Here is a 16,708-nt window from a genome sequence, read left to right as displayed (position 1 = left end):
AAGAAAGAAAGAAAAAGAAAGAAAGAAAGAAAGAAAGAAAGAAAGAAAGAAAGAAAGAAAGAAAGAAAGAAAACAGACTGTCCATCAGCAGATTGTCTGTCCATCCTTCAAGTGCAACAAGTTCATTTTTTCCCTATCTTTTATGTTTTATTTTAACTTTTTTATGTATTTTAGTACAGGGACTACAGGGTCTCACTACACAGATTGGACTCATAGTAATCCTCCTGTTTTCAGCCCCTAAGTGCTGGAATTACAGGTATGCACCACCATGCCCAGTCTCAGTTGCCAACTCAGCACGCTCTGGGGGCAGAGCCAGCACAGCAGCTGGGGATAGAACCTGGGTCCCTGCTCCCGTCTAAGAAGGCATTTTAGTCTATTGAGCTATTTGGCCAGCCCCACAAGTTCATTTTTTAAAAGTTATAGTCATTAGTATTTCATAATTTTCTCATAGTAGGGCATTGATAAAAAATTCTACCTCATATATTTTCCAACACTCAAATTTATATTTTCTTTTTTAAAAATAATTTTATTCAGAAACAAATAGCAATGAGACAGTTTCAAAATTGGTTAGTAGGACAGTTTCAATAATTAATACATTGCATATTGTTGTCTTCTTAGTGCTTATTCATAGTAAAAGATGCAGACATGGTATCTTATCCACAAACACTATTAGTACAAATCTATTTGTTGAATTATGAGAAAGTAGCTGTATATCTATCCTAACTATTTTGAATATACAGATACAAAATAGTCCTTCATTTGTATCTCATTTTTTATTTAGTTTTGTCAGAGATGGGTATTCCATTGCCATTTAAATATTGTAGGTGTATTAATTCAGCAAAATATTCCAATATAGTCCAGTAGTACATAATAGTAGTGAGTTATCTGTAAGACTGACAATGTCAGAAGTTGTTGACTTGAGCCCTTTACAGCTCAGCATATTAATAGGCTTTACTTTTTATACTTCATTTTTATACTTTTCTGCTGGATGGTTAAGGCCAAGATAAAGCAAAGCCTATATAACAAGAAATGTAACTTTTGTATCTGACAAGGTCAGTCAAATCCCCTGAAGATTTACCCTGAAACCTTGTATCACAGTTTATAGATCCTTTGTCAGTGTCAGCCATGTGGATGAGTCTCGACCATTGCTTGACCAATTTGCTCTCTGAAAGCCTGAGAGAATGTTTTCTCTCCACGTGACTCTCCTCAGGCACATTCTACATCATCGATCACTTTCCTCTGGGGCCCCATAATCTTCTTTAAGAATGGTTGATCTGATTTGTTCCACTATAAATTTACCCTTCATTGATAAGTTGACTGGAGCTGAGAAAGAACTTCAGAAATCCCACGTGTTGCAGATCATACTGAGTGTCATGCTGGGCGTGAAGTCAGCACAACCTGTGGTCCCCATGTGACAATCAAGAGAAAGCACTGTAAGCAGAGGAAACGGCAAATTTGTGATGGGAAAGAGTTAGCTGGTTGAGGGACAGAGAGATGTGTGTAACCTCGCTTATGGAGGGAAATGGGACTTCCACAGAGATGGGGTCAGGAGGCAGATTCCAAATGGCCCAAGAGCCAGTCCAGAGGGCTGATTTCACTGTGCATGGCATAAGAAGTCTCGGGGGACTTTGAAGGCTATGAGATGATTTGGTTTGCATTTTGCATTTGACTTCAGCTGAGTATGGAGAATCAACAGTAGGGGGAAAAAGTGGAGGGCATATTAGAAGTTTTAGCAGTGATTTGAATCACTAGCAGTAGAGTTACACAGAATGCACTGGATTCAGGATTACTTTGCAGGTAGAGAAAAGGATTAATTAGAAATAATTTAAATTGGGATAGTGAGTGATAAGTAAAAACCAGGAGTGAAAGATAATTCCTAGGTTTTTACTTCAAGCAACTTAGAGAATAGCGGTGTATGTACTAAGGTAGAGACAAACTAGTGTGGAAAGTTTTCATGTTAGTCAAGTTTGAGAGGCCAGCTAAATGCCTATTTGGACAAGGAGAGCCCAGAAGTGCTGAAGCCCCTGGGTGAGCTAGTCAGCGTTGGAGGTGCCAGATGTCCAGCCAGTAGCACATGATTTAGGGTCATGAGCTCCTCAGACACCCATTTGATTTCTTCCTAAACATTTATTGAACACCTGCACTGTATGTGACACCATGTTCAACCTGTTTTGTTAATGCCCAAGATGCCCCTTCCTGTGTGGGTGATTTTTGAAGGTGTATTGCTCATGATAGCGAGTCATAACCAGAAGCGTTCAAAAACACTTGCTGTTTTCTTATTAGTATGTTCTCAATTCTGATAGTCAAGGATTGTAAAAATGAATGGCTCTATCAGGATCTTGCAAACAGTAATAACAACCACAATGATCAGAATGTCTCATATCATTTTTGTTTCCCTAAAGTCTAAAGCTTCTTTTTTGGAGCACAGATTTAGGTGTGTTCCTGAGCATTGTCCAAGAAACATGTGGCTGGGCCTTCCCCTATGTGCACATAAAGAAATGAATGCCTGATAATGTGATAGCTCTTCTTGTCTCTATGGGAACCAGATACTTGAGAAGTAGCTTAGTCACAGTAGCTTAGGCAACTCAATGAGTGGGCCATTCAGTAAGGGGATATAGGATCTGGCTGATATAATACAAAATTAGGGCATGTTACAGCAATGTGTACCAAAAAAGTTTGAGAAAATCCCGCCTTCTGTGTAATCCTAGCTGTGGGAAGAGGCATGCTGGGTGCTATAAGGATGTGTTGTGTATTTTATAACAATGGTGATGGGAATAAGCAGAGTGTACTGGGTATAGCACAGCCTTAGCTAGGAAAGAAACACATACTAGGAGGAAAGTAAAGTCTATAAGTATTACCAAAAATTAAGATGTTGTTGGTAATATGCATTCAAACTGTATTTAGTATGTTGTGCTCATGCACGTTAATTGTATATACTGGTGGGTTTCATTTTAGCATATTCATGGTTTGGTATAACATACTTTGATAATTTCTAGCCCCCATTTCCACCATTCCCATTTCTTCCTTTCTTCATGCTTCTTTCCTCTATTCTTTTTCTTCTCCTTCTTCTGCTCCTCCTCCTCCTCTTTCTTTCCTATAGTACTGAGGTTTGAACCCAGAGATTTTGCATGTGCTACATCCTCGTGCCTTTAAATTTGTTTTTCTAATTTTGATACAGGATCTTACTAAGTCTCTCAGCTGCCCAGGCGAGGCTTGAATCTGCAATACTCCCATCTGAGCTTCTGGTGTACAGGGAGCTTCTGGTGAACTACCACACCAGCTCCCTATCTCTTCTCTAGTAATCTTGCATCTACTTTCCTGTTACCTCTTTTTCTTTTATTACATTGAATATATTAGAGAAGATACACTATTTCATAAAGCGGATTTCAATATAATTCCACATTACTGAATTTAACTAAAGACAATCAGTGTTCTTTTAAAATTTCTGTTGTGTATCTAAACAATAGTAACATACCATTGTTGCTGTCAAAGTAAAATATGGAATTGAAAAATATAGTGAATAGTTAATTTTTTAAAATTACTACAATGAAAGACACACTGGCATTAATTCCATTCAAAACACTGCCCTGCATGTTTAATGCTCTTGTCTTACCAGTTTTGTCACTGTCTTCAGTCATGCTGGAAGTTCTCTCTCATGAGTGTCTTTAGTTGTGCATCATGGCTGCCTTGATGTTCTGAGTACATTCAGAATTGTTAGATTTTACGATCACTTTGACTTTGGGGGAAAAACAGAAGTTACACCGTGCCTGATCCATGTCCTGCTCATCCGAGCCAAGCTTGCTTTTCCATTGGCTGACCCTTGGCAATGGCACTCACTGTTGTTCAGATCACAGCTCATAAAGACACAGAAGAGGACTTCCAGATGGCTTCAGAGAGCTGCAGGAATGATGGTATAAGGGTGTGTGGTGTAAGGGGGAGCATTTAGAGAGTGGCTAGGAAAGGGTTAACAGCAACCCATCTTTAACTCTAAGAATTCTTACAATTCAGATATTCAATTTGTATTTTTATAATCCTTTGTACATACTCCAGACATATTTCAAATAAATATTGTGCTGATGATTCATGATACCGCTCTTATGGGAGGACTTCCTAAAGTTTTTCAGAACTTTCTTATTATTGTTTAGCTCTTCTATCTCAAAAGTATTGGAGTTATAATGGACCTTAAGGGTGTTGAGTCTCACTCCTCATTTTATACAAATACCAAAACATGAGCACTTAAGATAGTATTCACAGAAAGATAGCATAAAGCTTTGTGTGTTTATTCATTGGGCCTATTAAAATGTTCTAAACATCTAGCACTGATTTAATTTAACATTGATGCTATGAAATTGATATAATTAAGGCTTTTATAGATAAGAAATACAGAGAGGTTAGATGCCAAATATAGAAAACATTTTGAATGCCTGGCATAAAATAAAAATTTGATGAATACCAGATATATCTGAATATAGGTGAGACTTGACTGTCAGAAATACAGTATATTAAACTTGAATGCTGACGTGGTGGCTAGAGAGTAACGTGGAGGCAATGTCTTCAAATCTATGAATGGTTGACATGCCTTAAGCTGCCCTGGGGAAAGCACATGATTTGAATTTAGGTATCTCTAAAGTCAATTCTAAGCTCCTGACTTTAACTCTTTGATCTTGGCGAAATCATTTTACTTTTATGATGTTTCCATCTTCTCATCCTTTCAGTCAGCTATTTGATCCAATGAGCTCTCAAGAATTAAATTGCAACAGGAATTGGAAAGGCCTATTATAATGTCTTAGTGATGACCCCAACGAATAGTAAGAAAAGCATGCCACTTGTTGAACTTGTAGCTCGATGCTCTTATGTTTGTTTTATAGCATGAAAAGCTTCTAAGAGCAGCTCAGTTGTCATAATGTGAGTTTTGATCATCTAAACCTTAGTACTGGATGTTAACATGGATGTTAACAAGGAAAGAAAATAATCAAGAGCATATATCTGGCCCACTCTGTCAGAACTCCAGTTAGCCAGTAAAGAAGGTTATTTCTATTTTGTGTTAGGGAGCAACACTGAACTCCAAGACCTTTTGAGATAGGTAGTGAAGATGCTGAACCCCTTAGCAAGACAGAGACCACGTGGGCCATCTGATCCTCCCAGAGTCCTGCTTCAGTAGCAGAGGGTCTGGATACTTCAACCATGTCATCTCTCTATTTGCAACCTCTAGACCAGGCATTGCCAAGATTCATCTTTACTGGGCCGTAGTAAGTATTTAAGGCTTTGAGGGACATATTCTTGTCATAACTTTTCAGCTCTGCCCTAGCAGTACTATAACAATTATGGATGGTACGTAAACAAATACATGTGGCTGCATTCCAGTGAAACGTGATTCATACTTCCCAAATTTGAGTTATGCATAATTTTCACATCTTATGAACCATTATTCTTTTTTTGGATCATTGTTATGAGCAATCACTCCACAAGAAACAAAGCAGAGGCAGCATGAGTGGACGATGTGGTGGCAAGAACATCCTTCTGCTCATGACATTGGCTCCAGCCACATGATCCAGTGCCTAGGAAGTTGGAAAAGGCCATTTTTCTGTGTGCCTAGGAAGAAACAAAGGATGGGATTTGGTAAATGGGTAGCAAGATGCACTAAATCTCAACTTTTTTTACCACTGGTTAAAACTAAAAGCACATTTTCAAAAGCCCTGAGGGCCATCCCAAAGCTCTGCGGCTGGAGTGAGGACACCAGAGTGAAGAGTGACCAGTGCAGTCCCAAAGATAGCATCCTGATTTAATTTTCTTCTTTGTGTATCAGTTCTAAGTTAGATCAAGAATATATGGCTTTATTTAGATCCTCTTGATACTGCAGAGTGACATAGAATGTAAACTCTCAAAGCACACTACTAGCAAAAGCCACAATTTTCTGAAATAGCAGAGATTTCCAGTGAAATCAGCCCTCTTATTGCTTTTTCTACCTTATAATGCAAGTTTCCTTCTCTCCCTGTAATTGCTGGCCAACAGTGACTAGCTTTGAAACTCCCTTGCTTTGTAACCCTGAGAAAGATTAGGGTGCTACCTTTTTGGCACTCTAATCTTCCCTTCCACAAAATGAAGGCAAACATGGAACTTTGAAGAGAATAAAGTAGAGCACCTAATAACATGTTCATATGAAATACATAAATAAGAGTTATTTATTATTTGCTTTAGGAGTTCTGAGGAGGAATCAGGCAATTGTGCATATTTTCCTGTTCCAGGTAGTGGAAAACTAGAGTTGAAAGTACAGCATTGTAAGTGACCAAAATGATGCACAGAAAGAGTAGATATGTGTAAAGTATATTTAGAGATCAGCCTTGGGGAAAATGAATAGAGAAAGTGTGGTGAAATATTAATACAAATACCTTCATTAAGTCTTCACTCTATGCTGCTCTCTTATATTCATTCTCCAGTTAGTTTCTCTTTTTCAGAGAGGAGATTTTGGCTCATAGAAATTAAATCATTCACCAAGGAAACACATTTATCAACTGGAAATACAAGACATGTACTCTAGCCTTCACATCAGTCCATTGCTCCATGGCCGTGACTCATCCACATGGCTGACACTGACAAAGGATCTGCAACCTGCAGTACAGGATTACAGGATAAATTCTGAGGGGACTTGACTGACCTTGTCAGATACAAAAGTTACATTTCTTGTTATATAGGTCTTGCTTTATCTTGGTCTTAACCATCCAGCAGAAAAGTATAAAAATGAGATATATAAAGTAAAGCCATATTAATATGCTGAGCTGTGAAAGGCTCAAGTCAACAATTTCTGTGGATAACACACTACTATTGTAGACTGCTGGACTGTGTTGGATTGTTTTGCTGAGTTCATGCACTTATAGTATTTAGATGCCAATGGAATACCCATTTCTGACAGGACTAAACAAAAAAAGGGGATACAAAGGAAGGACCATTTTGTATCTGTATACGCAGAATAGTTAGGATATATATACAGCCGCTTTCGTTTAATTCGATGAGAAGAAAGATTTGCACTAATAGTGTTTGGGCAGGATATCCTGTCTGCGTCTTGTACTATGGATAACCACTAAGAAGATAACAATATACAATGTACTAATCATTGAAACTGTCCTTTTAATCAGTTTTGAAACTGTCTCATTGCTATTTGTTTCTCAATAAGATAAAATAAAAAATAAAATTTAAACAAATCCATTGCTCTAAGAGGAAGCCTGGCATTGCATGTCAGGATTTCCTGCTATAGACATGAGAATGTCGTGAATAGTGTGACATGACACGAGTGTACAATGAGAAAGATTATCAAATTAAAAAGGAGGTTACTGTACAGTGCCACTGGAAGGGAACAATATAGAGCTTAATAAAAAAGCAAGAAAGAAAAGACTCACACTAGAAAAGAGAGAGGAGAGTGATTGCAAATGAAATCAGGATAGGTCTTGGATTGAGTTTAGGTGGTGAGCCTGCCCTTTGGCATCCAGTGGGACCCATGTGTTGAAGCCAACTGGCCACATCCACCTTGGCTTTCTTCTAACCACTCTTTGTGCCACTTTTTGGTAGGTGTCCCATGTTTGGGGCTCAACATGTTTTCCCAGTAATCAAAATTAGTCTTTGGAATGGTGAAGGGTTTTTTCTTTTAATTCTTTACTTAGGTATTACTTTCATGATGTTGAAAGGGAGTCTCTTAAGTAAGGAGAAAATGAGTGTAGTCAAGTGCCAGTTATCTAATCAGTAAAAATGATCTGATTAGCACCACCACAGGTTTGGATTTCTTTCAAGTCATTCAGGCAATAATTTGACCACAGTTCATTCTGTACAATCACCCATAGTAATCTAGATTATTTCTTAATTGGCATCAGAATTATGCCCCACTGCCCAAACTTGACATTTCACACCCAGCTGTTGAATGATAGGGCCTTATGGCCTTGAAACAGTGAATGTTCTGTTTATAGTATTGATGCCTGTAGATAGCAGGAAGGACACCAGTGGAGACCCTCAGATCTCATACGTTGTATTTATCATTTGAACATTGTGTACAAGAAATAACTTTTCAGCATATGATTTCAGCATATTGTTTTCTTTTCTTGGATAAGGGAGCTAATTTGCAAAGCTTATCCTTAATCTTTCCCCTATGAACAACTAGAATAAAGCCTTAAAAATAAGCCACTTGGTATTCAGAATACCTGCTCCTATTTTTCAGCATTTTTTCCCAAAACAAAAGATCCTGAATAGGGAGAATTTTCAAGTAACAATCAGGTCCAACTTGTGGGTATAATATTAGCATTCTAAGGGGAATTATTCAAAGAAACTGAAAATGGCTTTTATTTCTTCCTTTGATTGGTATTGCCCACAGATTTGACCTTCATTTGAACATACTTAATAAGATTTTGACATTGAGCAACACATTTCCTAAATGCTCTGATATTGTAGACACCAAGCTTTCCCAGGCCACTGCTTCTGCAGGAATTGCTGCAGGAGAGCTTAGCTCCCATGTGCACCCCATGCACATAGCACTAGGGAACCTTGCCTCTCGTTGCGCGGTTCCAGCATGCAAGTATCATACCCAGAAGAATGAGTCATGGCTTCTGAAATAGTTGGGCTATTTTCTTGAAGCTCTTTCTAACATAAACTAGAAACTTTTAAAAACATAGTATAGTCTACTTCATGATCCAAAGTAGTACAGTGATTGTGACTGTAGATTTGATCTCATAGAAGTAAGAGGATACACAGTCAAAGAGAAGAGATACAGAATACATATATTTTAAATGTACTTATAAATTAAAATGGTACTAGATAATAACTAAAAGGCAAAATTCACTTATTTTGTGTTGTTTTGATTTGCTTTTGTAGTAAAAGCACCACAGGTGCTTTTTGGAGCTCAATTTCTGATTCAGAAAGTGATAGTCATCTAAAACTGGAGCAGTGGCTTTGGTATTAAAACAGTTCTTAAATGTCTGAACTTAAAAAGAATTTAAATTACAAGTCTGGCATAGCGACACATGCCTGTGATCCCAGCACTCTAGAGGCTGAGGCAAGAGAAATCTGTGAGGTTTGTTTTGTTTTTTATAACTATGAGCTTACGGCCATCCTGGCTACATAGTGAGTTCAAGGGCAACTTGAACTCTGTATACAGTGAGATTCTGTCTCAATACAATCCCTCCCAAGAAGATGTAAATTATACAAGTTATATTGTCAAGAAAATCTAACCAGCTAAATTCAATCAAAATATATTGGTGGCTTTGCTTAGTTTTAAATTCTTTGCTTTTCAGTTTATAAAATTCAAATTATAAAAGAAAGAATAACAATAAAAATATGTAACAGCATGTGGAAAAAAAGAACAATATTAAAATAAGAACTTTTTTCTTTTAATGTTTTTCTAGTACATCTAAGCAATAAGGAGAAATTACTTCCTTGTCAACATTTTGGTGCTATTTTGTAGTTATTATAAGACTAAAATGATTTTTGGACTGCATGTGATCTACTGTAGTATTTGGCATTCGTGGCATTATTAAATCAACACTAAAAATCTTGAGATGTATCTTTTCAAACATAGTTATATAAAGGCACAGATATTTTGGTGGTTAGATAAACTGTTAGATTTAAAGTGGCTAGAGAAAGGAGAAGAGGTATTTTGTTATTATACTCAGAAGAAACATTCTGGGTTCCATTCTCAACAGCCAAAAAAACATAAACAGGTCTTCCTTCAAGTTTCCATCTCTTGTTCATCTCCAAGGACTATGGACACTATAAGCCAAAAGTAGCATTTTTGAGAAACCAAATGAAAATAGCTAAGAAAAAATCATTTCTGAAGCAGCCTCAGTTCTTAAGGGATTTGTGTTTGCCACTAAAAATAGATTACATTGTTGTCTGAAGCTGGAGACTGGAGTGGGTTGCAGTTTTCTGGGCTGTTTGTGATTATTTTGTTGAATGGATAACTTTACCTGTCTTTTCTGAGACTTGTGTGCCTATTTTCTTCCTTGTGCTGGGTAACATGCTCCACAGGATATCTTGGTGCTGGGCGGGTCAGATCCAAGACTGGGACCTTAGAGAATGGATGCAGGACAGGCAGGAGAAATGAGGAAAGATAGGAATATATCAGAAGATATTATCTGGTGCTCCACTGAGGCTGGCTTTATTAGGTTTCTTGCTCAGTTGGCTGTAGAAAGCTCAGGGTCTAAAAGGTGTTTTGTTGTCATGGAAATAAAGCTACTAAATTTACAGGAAAAATTATGTATGCTTATGTAACACTATTAGTAAGACAGAATGCCTGGCTTCTTTGTGCTTTCTTTAAAAGGCACTAAAATCTCTACATTCCAATCTTCTCTCCGAGCTTTGTTCTGAATGGGGTCACCAAGCAACTCTATGCCATGATTTGCTTCAGCGGTTCAGTGGCTAAAATTAGATAATTAGATTGTACCTCTTTTCTCTCTCCCTGAGTGTCTGGAAGCCACCTTAATGAATACAGCTTCAGTATTAAAAGGGCCCAAATGATTGGCAGTTATACACACCTTTCAAATTGGCAGTATACACACCTTTCAAAACAAAATACTTAAAGATCAAGTATCTGCAAACACAGAATAAGCAAAGCAGATGTAACTATTTATGCTTAACATAAATAAAAGACAACAAAATAATCTGACTAGCAGGCACTTAAGCCTGGTCACTGGAATATAGCAAAAGTCTCACAAAAATACACCCACCATCACCTTTTCCCAAGGACCTGTGGTTTTCCTGCTGGGTAACATCCATTCTAATACCTTGTGGATTCCAGAATATAAGATACTATCCAAAGAATCTGTCAGAAGTAGTAGTATGATAGGTTGTACTCAATACCTTAGCCTTATATCATAGAGTAGTTTAGTTATAGGTAATCATTGTTAAAAACATCTATTAAAAAATTCAGAAAATTATATCACCAAAGAATATACTTCTCCAGTTTACACGCTGAAAGCCCCAGGGTTCTAGGGGCTTCAGTACCCAGAACACATGCCTGGCTATGCACCCGTCTCCTGCCTGGATCACTATTTGACACTCACTGGGCCTGATAAAAATGAATTGTTTAAAAAGTCAGTCTTGCATGTTTATAAAATGCAAATATAGTCACAGCAGGTGCCCATGCTTATGTCCTGCCTCTAGGGGGCTTATATATTAATAAAGGAGGCTGGCGCCAGGGGACAAATGCATCTTCAACCACAGCCTGTCACTGGGGTAAAGGTGAACTAGGGTCTGAAAAGCACAGTGGGTACAATGAGAGGGAAAGAAGCACTTCCAAAAGAAGGAACAACTGGGATGAGGGAAAGGAAAAAAAGAAAGAAGGAAGGGAAAAAGAAATATAGATGTATATACACAGGATAGCTTGGATAATTGTACTGGAGACTTCTGCTGGTCTGTTGAAAGGAGCAACTGATGCTTAACTTTTTCTTCTTTTTAATTTTTCATAATTTTGACCAATCTTATATCTGGTAATCTGAACAACTAACTTGAGTACAACAAATATGCAATATAACAACCACTATTGAATTCCTATCATTTTGTTTAGTGAAACTCTGTAACATTTCTTTTTTCTTTTTTTACTATATTTTGTAGTCTCTTTAAAAATAAAAAGGAATGGAACTTCAGAGTCCTCAAAGCACTAACAGTGCTAAGAAGGAACCATACCTTCTGGTACTGTTTGTGACAAGCATTCCGAGCAAGCTACAATTATTTAAGCACTGAGAAATGACTAGTAGTAGGAGGTCAAATGATAACATAAGCACTGTGGATCAGTAATCTGGACCCACGGGAGCCATACAACCAAAAACTAAATGCCAGTGGCCATAAATAAGGTGCTTTCAGATTTGCTACTATTCTTGAGTTGCACCAAGGTTTCCAAACCTTTACAGTTGATCAATGTGGCAACACAGCACTGCCATTATTAAATGGTGACATGATGATCCTATGACTTCAATTATAAATGTAGGTGCTCCGAGGCTCCTGGAAAGGACACTACCTATGAAAATGAGGGAACTTAGTACAAACAAGTCCAACACTTACATATTTTTAGGTATATTCTAGACGCTCACTTAAGTCTGAGTACAGACTACCCATGCAAATCCTAACATGTTCTCAATAAAAGGGAACATACTGAGGAGCTTTCCAATTTTAGCTTTTAAAGCATGGCATTTTAGAAGTGTGGTTTAAATTTTCAAAATAAATCTTTGGAATTCAGCATTCCACCACCAGAAGATAACCAAAATTTCCTCAATAAACATTTTTATATTTTGTAGTTTTTATAACAGAAGCTTCCATACATAAGCAAAAGTACGTGGATTAGTAGTGTGTGACCCAACGTAGCTCTCTAGATGTCACCAGTATCAAGTCTTAACCAATCTTTTCAACTGTAGCCTTACTACATCCCTTGCTGCCTTGTTCTATCTGACCATGATTTTCTTTTCTGAGAATAGTTTTCTCAGGTGAATCTCAGGTGCCATGTGATTCAATTTGTATGTATTTCAGTGTGTATGTAACACTCTAGTAAAAAAAAATAAAATACAAGTACTAGATGTTTACTCAGTAATTTAGCCATCTAGCAAAATTTATAATTTTAGTTGCATTTCTTCTTTATTAGTATATATTGCAGCACATAGTGGTTTCATTATCATGGGGAGTTTGTACAGGTCCGTAACACATCTTATTTCTTTCTTGTCCCCTTCCCCTCTCAGCCTCTCTGTTCCTTCCAACTCCTTTTCCCTTCCCATTTATAAATTCCTGTTTCCATTTTTTCTTCAATTCACTGCTTTACTCCCCTTTTCCCTTCTTTCCTTATCCCTCCCTCCATCTCATATTCCTCTTTCACTTGAAAAAAATCTCCTTTCTTTCTATCATCCATCTTTTATTTTGCTCTTTATTTATACTTTGATTCTCTCATATAAGAGAAACCATGTGATATTTAAGCTTGCGTCTGATTCGTTTCACTTCATATCATGGTCTCAGGAGGCATCCATTACCTAAAATGGCTGACATTTATCCTTCTCTGTAGCAAATGTAACCTTTCTTTTGTCTGTTGGTGGGCAGATCAGCTGTAATATGACACTTTGACTCTTTCAGGAAATACTTAGAAGGGAATACCTGGATCAAATGGATTTTCTGTTTTCAGATTTTTGAAGAATTTCTATAGTAGTTGTACTAGTTTACATTACTACCAACAATCGAGAAGGGTTCCTTTTTCACCCTGCCAGCATTTGCTATTGATTCCTTAATGATCATCTTTCTTTTTGCAGTAAAATAGAATCTCAGTGTGGTTGTAATTTTCATTTCTCTATTGGCTATAATAATGAACATTTTTTATGTATTTATTGATCTTCTGCATTTCTTCCAAGAAGTGTGTATTCATTACCTTAGCCTATTTTTAATTGGGTCTTTTATATTGGGGGATCTAATATATTTTAGTTCTTTATTTGAATTATTAGTACTCAGAGGAATAATTTTTGACAGTTATAGAAAAAAAATTTGATAGTTATATCTCTATTAAAAATTTCACCTCATGGTTTCAAGCATGGCCATCTGGTACCATCTCTGTGCCTGAGTTGAAGCAGAAAATCATAGGAAGCCAGGACAAAACAGTTCTGAGGCTGTGCTCCATGACCCATGGCTTCCTACTAGGCCTGCCTCCCTGTTCTGTGACCAAATCATACCTCCAAATTATAGTCACTTCAGTGACTTCATCCATCAGTGAAGTAAAGATATTTCTAGGATAATCTCTGTGTAGTTACACTGGTGTACCAGGGGAATGAGCCTGTAGTCCATGAGTCTTTGGGGGACACCCTGTATTTAAACTAACATCTGATAAAGTTGAAAATCTATATCCATTCAAAAAGTCCCTATTCTCTTCTACCCCCAGTTTATTGCCACCTCTATTCTACTTTCTGTCTATGAATTTTACTTCTCTCTAAGTGGAATCATGTACCCTATTGGTCTTTCTGTGACTGGCTTACTTAATTAAGGATAATGTTTTTAAAGATAATTCATGTTACATTGAAATTTCCTTCTTTTGGGGAGATATAAATGAAGGACCATTTTGTAGTGAATATATATCTGTATATACAAAATAGTTAGCATAGATATACAGCTACTTTCTCTTAGTTCGATGAGAAGAAAGATTTGTACTAATAGCGTTTAGACAAGATATCATGTCTGCATCTTGTACTATGAATAACTACTACAAAGACACCAATATGCAATGTATTAATTATTGTAACTGTCCTACTAACCTGCTTTGAAACTGTCTCATTACTATTTCTTTCTCAATAAAACTAGTATGAAAAAGAAAAAAAAGAAATTTCCTTCTTTCTAAAAGCTAAATAATATTCCATTGTGTTTGCAAAACACATTTATTCACTCATCCAACAGTGAGCACTTGTGTTTCTTCCACCTTTATGTTATAGGAGTTCTTAAAATTGTAGAAATTCTTTGTATGATTGGTATATTAACCCCTTATCAGATCTGTGATTTGTATATATTTTCTTCCATTCTATAGGTTGTCTATTCATTCTACTTAACTATGCACTTTGATGCACATATTTTGTTAATTTTCATGTAGCTCACTTTATCCATTTGTAGTTGTAGTTGTTGTTGTTGTTGTTGTTGTTGTTGTTGTCATCTGTATTTTTAGTGCTATAGCCAAGAAGGCATTGCCTTTTTACTGTCTTGAATAATTTCTCCTAAGAGTCAGAGTTTAACTCCTACTTTAGCTCTTTGATTTGCTCTAAGTTTACAGATGTGCATACTATGAAGGTCGAGCTTCATTTCTTTCTTGTGGATGTTCAATTTTCCTAGAACAATTTGTTCAAAAGGTTATTATTTTTCCACTGCATGGTCTTGGAAAACCTTTCAAAACTTTTTTAACCATATATGCAAGGGTTGGTTGCTGGCCTTTCTGTTCTTTTGGTTTGTACATCTGTATTTGTGCTAAACCTTGGGAAGAGCTCATGGCAGGCATGGTGCTGGGAGGCAAATATATAGAAGGAAAGATATAGGAATTAAAGAAAAACAATCATAGCTTAAAATCTAAGATAGATTATGAAATGGTAAAGACAATTGAGAAAGATGTAACCAAATAAAACATTGTACACAAAGTGGAAACACAATGCTTCCATCATTTTTTAGAGAACTGATTCCACTTTCTGGGAGAGGGTACTGGGGGTCAAAGCACCAGGCAAGGCACTCTAGGACTGAGCTGCATTGCAGTCCTTAAAAATCATTTTTTAGGTCTACAACTAAGAACTTTATGCCAAAACCAAGAAGTAAATCTGTAACTCCAAAATTAAAAACCAGTGGCTATAGAGATAATCCTATCTCCTCCTAGACAACAGCCTGTCATCTGTGATACCCAGTGGCTGCTTGGCCAAGCTGGGAAGAATCAAGAAGGAGGAGACAACGAACTGCAGAAGGCTTGTTGGAGAAACATTACCAAATAATGGGGTCCTGGACTGATAGGCTTGGTCAGAGACTCTGATAGATTAACACATGCAACCTGAGAGACAGGTCTTTTGCTGTGATTTTCTTTAATGTCTTTGAGTGAGAACTTCCATCAGAAGCACTTTGCTTTTATGTTATGCTATAATTAAATATATATGTAAATATGGTATAATATATTCAAGTTAGCATACCATATTTATACTAATGTAATTATTTTGTATATATTATTAAATATAATTGGCATATAAATGTTATAAAATTATAAATTAAGTGTAATAATAGTATAGTACTGCGTATTAGACTCCTGGCTAATCATATTCTGAAGACAGAATTTCATGGCCAAAAAGAATAGTTTGGAAAACTACAAATAGATGACACATCTAGGAGGTAGGTAAAAGTGGGACATTTATGGGCCATTCATAGCTATTGAGGTGTTTGAATGTTTCTTAAAATAGGTGGGAGAATAGCACAGAGGCTAGTGGCATCTGGAAAATAAGAGCCTGGTGAAGGAGAGCATTGAGGACACTGACATAAGAGATCAGTGGCTGGGGGTAAAATCAAACAGTGATGGTGAACATGAGCAAGACAAAAGTTTCAGTTCTGAATGAAAGGGTGTCATGACTGATTTCATGTGGGACTAAGGAAAGGCTGCTTATACATGCCAAGATTTAGGGTTAGAAGCATGTCAGTCTTCTAAAGTAAAAACTCAGTGAACTTCCGGGGGAAATACGATTTGATGAGTCACAGACTGAGTTTCAGATGCTTCATGGACATCTAAAAAGGAATGACCAAAGACAGGGGATGTATAAGCCTATAGCTGAGATCCCAGATCTGATGGAGGGAACTGGAAAGATGGTTGAAACCTTGAGTATGTTTGGGCCTTGAGGCAACTTGAAGAGAAAGGAGTGAGTGAACATTCCTAGGGACTTGGAGTAGGAGATTGAGCATCAAATCTTGGAAGATGCTCAGGAAAGATTGATGATGCCATAGACACTGAGGAGTAAAAGCATCAAGAGAAGTGTAGATAGCAGCAGCAAAGGCTGGGGGAAGGTGTGGGTCAAGCTCAGAAAACAATGGAAACATTTGGCAGTGAGATTAACTTTGATGTGGAGGCAAAGCTCCAAAAATTGTTTTCAAAAGTGATATAACATGAGGCCGGGGAGATGGCTCAGTGGAATAAATGTTTCCCTGGCAAGCCCAAAGGCCTGAGTTCAATCCCCAGTTCTGCCAAAAAAAAAAAAAAAAAAAA

The 16,708-nt window shown here is 37.1% G+C and overlaps 1 protein-coding gene across 5 annotated transcripts in view; it reads left to right on the top strand.

Annotated features, from left to right (window-relative positions):
- The window catches only part of Eya1 (EYA transcriptional coactivator and phosphatase 1), a 163,423-nt gene that overhangs the window by 86,154 nt on the left and 60,561 nt on the right, over nt 1-16,708 (top strand). The window lies entirely within an intron of this gene.

This window comes from Octodon degus, unplaced genomic scaffold (genome assembly GCF_000260255.1).
Source record: "Octodon degus isolate 3935 unplaced genomic scaffold, OctDeg1.0 scaffold00091, whole genome shotgun sequence".
NCBI lineage: Eukaryota > Metazoa > Chordata > Mammalia > Rodentia > Octodontidae > Octodon > Octodon degus.
The sequence above is the reverse complement of the archived record's forward strand: the minus strand, read 5'-3'. Positions and strand labels throughout refer to the sequence as shown.